This window comes from Lontra canadensis, unplaced genomic scaffold, assembly GCF_010015895.1.
Source record: "Lontra canadensis isolate GAN:19392208 unplaced genomic scaffold, GSC_riverotter_1.0 scaffold51, whole genome shotgun sequence".
NCBI lineage: Eukaryota > Metazoa > Chordata > Mammalia > Carnivora > Mustelidae > Lontra > Lontra canadensis.
The window spans coordinates 12576628-12581675 of record NW_022631045.1 but is presented as its reverse complement, the minus strand read 5'-3'; positions in this window follow the sequence as shown (position 1 = coordinate 12581675).

Sequence of the window (5048 nt, the reverse complement as noted above, 5' to 3'; positions counted from 1 at the left end):
AGAAAGAAAGAAAGAAAGAAAGAAAGAAAGAAAGAAAGAAAGAAAGAGGCATGCAAAGAAACAGGAAAGTATTGAGGAAAAAAAATCAACCAACCCCAAAGTGAGACAGATAGTAAAATTAACAGACAACAGCATTTAAAAAAATAAGAACATTCCATAAATTCAAAAAGTCAAATAGAAACAGAAAAGATATCTTAAAAAGTTAAACTTCTAGAGTTGAAAACTACACTGGAAGAAATTCAGCAGATAGAACACTGAGAAGAAAATATCACTTAAATAAAACACTTAGAAAAAACTTTAAACTATTACAACTTCAAACTGTCTAATATACAGGTAACAGGAAAAATAATGCCAAAATAATGCCAAAGAAATAATGGTTCAAAGGTTTTCCAGATTTGTTTAAATCAAATCCACATATCCAAGAAGCTCCATAAACCTTGAGGACAAGAAATATAAGGAAAACTACAGCAACACCCATTAAAGTCAAATTGCTCAAAATCCCTGGTAGATAAAAAACAAAGAAATGAACAAACAAACAACTTGAAAGCAGCCATAGTAAAAGCTATAGGAACAAAAATAAGACTGACAGAAAATTTCTTCTTAGAAATAACACAAAGGGAAGGAGCAAGATGGCAGAGGAGTAAGAGACTGAGATATCATCATATCCCAAGAATTCAGCTAGATCATTATCAAACCATTCTAAACACCTACAAACTCAACAGGAGATCGAAGAGAAGAAGAGCAGCAATGCTAGGAACAAAAATTCTAGCACTTTCGGGAGGTAGGATGTGTGGAGAAGTGAATCCGAAGTGATGGGACTATAGACCACAGGGAGAAGGGCCAGCTTCCAGCAAGCAGTAGAGCAGTGGAGCACAAAACTGGAACTTTTAGAAGTCTGCTTCACTGAGGGACATCACTCCAGAGGCTAAGCACAGGGTGGAGCCCTAGTGGGAACAGTTTGGTCTCAGGACCCACGTGGTCACAAAAAAAACAGGGATTTCTGAGTGTGGCAGAGTCCCCAGGTATTGGAGTGGGGAAGCCGGCTACAGAGATGGAGCCAAACAGTGGGCTCTCAGCTCATGGTTAACTTAAACTGTGATCTGAGGCACGCTCTTTGAGCCAGGACCCCACAAGTGGCAGATCTGGGGATACCCCTTCCTTCCTCCTCCAGGGAGAGTGGCATGGGAGTGCACTGCAGGAATCTGCTGGGTTTGGAGACTCCAAATCGGGCCATGTGCCAGAGATAGAAACTCTCAGTCACAGGCCAGGTGAGCATGGAGGATGGCCAGAGACCAGGGAGATGGGAGGGATTGACTGTTTTTCTCTGAGGACACACTGAGGAGGAAGGCCCTGAGCTCTTGGCTCCTCCAGGCCAGAGATTGGGAGGCCGCCATTTTCATTCCCATCCTTCAAAGCTGTACGGAAAGCATTCAGGGAACAAAAACTCCCAAGAGTGAACCCTGCACAGATTATTTAGCCAGGCCCCCAGCAAGGGAGGTGCAATTCCACCTCAGGCAAAGACATTTGAGAATCACTGCAAAAGGCCTCTCCCCCAGAAGATCAGCAAGAACATCCAGCCAAGACCAAGTTCATCGATGTATGAGAACTGTGGAACTCCAGAGCTAGGGGAGAGCAACACATAGAATTCATGGCTTTTATCTCATGATCTGTTAGTCTTTCAAAGTTAAATTTTAAAAAAAAAATTTTATTCTATTTTTTTAATTTTTCCTCTTTCCAATTTTAATGTTTTTTAACTATTTTATCTTATCAATATGTTTTTTTAAATCATTTTAAATTTTCATTGTTATAGTCATATTTTATTCCTTCATTGTATTTAACCGTATTTCTTATATACATATAGGTTTTTTTTTTCTTTAAAATTTTGGGATACAATTTCTACCAATAGATCAAAATATACCCTAAATCTAGCACATAGTTTTGTTCTAGTCTCCAGCCTGATCATATTCTTTCCTCTTTTTTTTTTTTCTCTCCTTTTTAACCAACTTCTTATCTTATCAATTCCTTTTCTGGAATCCTTTTTTTAATTTTCATTTTTACAGTCATATTCCACCCCTTCATCATGTTTACTCGTATTTTTTTTTGTATATATATATATATATGTATATATATATATATATATATATATAGGTTTTTTTCTCTTTTTTCCCCCTTTCTTCTCCCAGTCTCAGCTCTCTTCTGATTTGGTTAGTATATATTTTTCTGGGGTCATTGCTACCCTTTTACTATTTTGTTCTCTCATTCATCTATTCTTACCTGGATAAAATGAAAAGGTGGAAAAACTAACCACAAAAAAAAAAAAAAAAAAAGGAAGCAGTACTGAGGGCTAGGGACCTAATCAATATGGACATTAGTAAGATGTCAGAACTAGAGTTCAGAATGATGATTATCAAGGTGCTACCTGGGCTCGAAAAAAGCATGGAAATAATAAAGAATTTCTTTCTGGAGAAATAAAATCCCTATCTAGAGAAATAAAAGAACTAAAATCTAACCAAGTTGAAATTTAAAAGAGCTATTAATGAGGTGCATTCAAAAATGGAGGCTCTGGGGCGCCTGGATGGCTCAGTGGGTTAAAGCCTCTGCCTTTGGCTCAGGTCATGGTCTCAGGGTCCTGGGATCAAGCCCCGCATCAGCTCTCTGCTTGGCAGTGAGCCTGCTTCCCCCTGTCTCTCTGCCTACCTCTCTGCCTGCTTGTGATCTGTCTGTCAAATAAATAAATAAAATCTTTAAAAATTAAAAAAAAAAAAATGGAGGCTCTTACTGCTAGGATAATAGTGATATAGAAGACCAAATGGTAGAGAAAAAGAAGCTGAGCAAAAGAGAGATAAACAGGACCAAAAGGGGAGAATTCAAGAGATAAGTGATACCATAAGATGAAACAATATTAGAATAATTGGGATCCCAGAAAAGAAAAAAGATGGGGGGGGGGCAGAAGGTATATTGGAGGAAATTATAGCAGAAAATTTCCCTAATTTGGCGAAGGGAACAAGCATCAAAATCCAGGAGGCACAGAGAACCCCCTCAAAATCAATAAAAATGGGTCCACACCCTGTCATCTAATAGTAAAACTTACAAGTCTCTGTGACAAAGAGAAAACCCTGAAAACAGCTTGGGGTAAGAGGTCTGTAACATACAATGGTAAAAATATTAGATTGGCAGCAGACTTATCCACAGAGAACTAGCAGTCCAGAAAGGACCAGCATGATATATTCAGAGCATTAAATGAGAAAAATATGCAGCCAAGAATACTATATCCAGCTAGGCTAACACTGAAAATAGGAGAGATAAAAAGCTTCCATGACAAACAAAAATTAAAAGAATTTGCAAACACCAAACCAGCCCTATAGGAAATATTGAAAGGGGTTCTCTAAGCAAAGAGAGAGCCTAAAAGTAGTAGACCAGAAAGGAACAGAGACAATATACAGTAACAGTCACCTTACAGGCAATATAATGGCACTAAATTCATATCTTTCAATAGCTACCCAGAATGTAAATGGGCTAAATGCCCCCAATCAAAAGACATAGGGTATCAGAATGGATAAAAAAATAAGACCCACTGATATGCTATCTGCAAGAAACTCATTTTGCATCCAAAGACACCTCCAGATTTAAAGTGAGGGGGTGAAAAACCATTTACCATGCTAATGGACATCAAAAGAAAGCTAGGGTAGCAATCCTTATATCAGAAAAATTAGATTTTAAGCCAAAGACTATAATAAGAGATGAGAAAGGACACTATATCATACTCAAAGAGTCTGTCCAGCAAGAAGATCTAACAAGTTTAAATATCTATGCCCCTAATATGGGAGCAGCCAATTATATAAACCAATTAATATCAAAATCAAAGAAACACATCAACAGTAATACAATAATAGTAGGGGACCCCCCCTCACTGAAATGGACAGATCATCTAAGCAAAAGATCAACAAGGAAATAAAGGCTTTAAGTGATACAATGGATCAGATGGACATCACAGATATATTCAGAACATTCCACTCCAAAGCAACAGAATACACATTCTTCTCTAATGCACATGGAACATTCTTCAGAATAGGTCACATCCTACATCACAAATCAGGTCTCGACTGGGAAGAAAAGGCTGGGATCATTCCCTACATATTTTCAGAGCCCAATGCTTTGAAACTAGAACTCAACCACATGATGAAAGTTGGAAAGAACTCAAGTACATGGAGGCTAAAGAGCATCATACTAAAGAATGAATGGGACAACCAGGAAATTAAAGAATCAAGAAAATTCACAAATACAAATGAAAATGAAAGCACAACTGTTCAAAGTCCTTGGGGAACAGCAAAGGTGGTCTTAAGAGGAAAGTATATAGCCATACAAGCCTTTCTCAAGAAACAAGAAAGATCTCAAATACACAACCTAATCCTACACCGAAAGGACTTGGAAAAAGAACAGCAAAGAAAGCCTAAACCCAGCAGGAGAAGAGAAATAATAAAGATCAAAGCAGAAACCAATGAAATAGAAACCAAAAGAACGGTAAAACAAACCAACAAAACTAGGAGCTGGTTCTTTGAAAGAATTAATAAGATTGATAAACCCCTGGCCAGACTTATCAAAAAGAAAAGAGAAAGGACCCAAATTAATAAAATCATGAATGACAGAAGAGAGATTACAAGCAAAACCAAAGAAAAACAAACAACTATAAGAACATATTATGAGCAACTATACGCCAGTAAATTTGGCAATCTGAAAGAAAAGGACGCATTCCTAGAGATGTATAAACTACCAAAACTGAGCCAGGAAGAAACAGAAAACCTGAACAGACCCATAACCAGTAAGGAGATTGAAGCAGTCATCAAAACTCTCCCAACAAACAAGAGCCCAGGGCCAGATGGTTTCCCAGGGAATTCTACCAAACATTTAAAGAATTAATACCTATTATCCTGAAACTGTTCCAAATAATAGAAATGGAAGGAAAATTTCCAAACTTGTTTTATGAGGCATTACCTTGATCCGAAAACCAGACAAAGACCCCATTAAAAAGGAGAATTACAGACCAATAT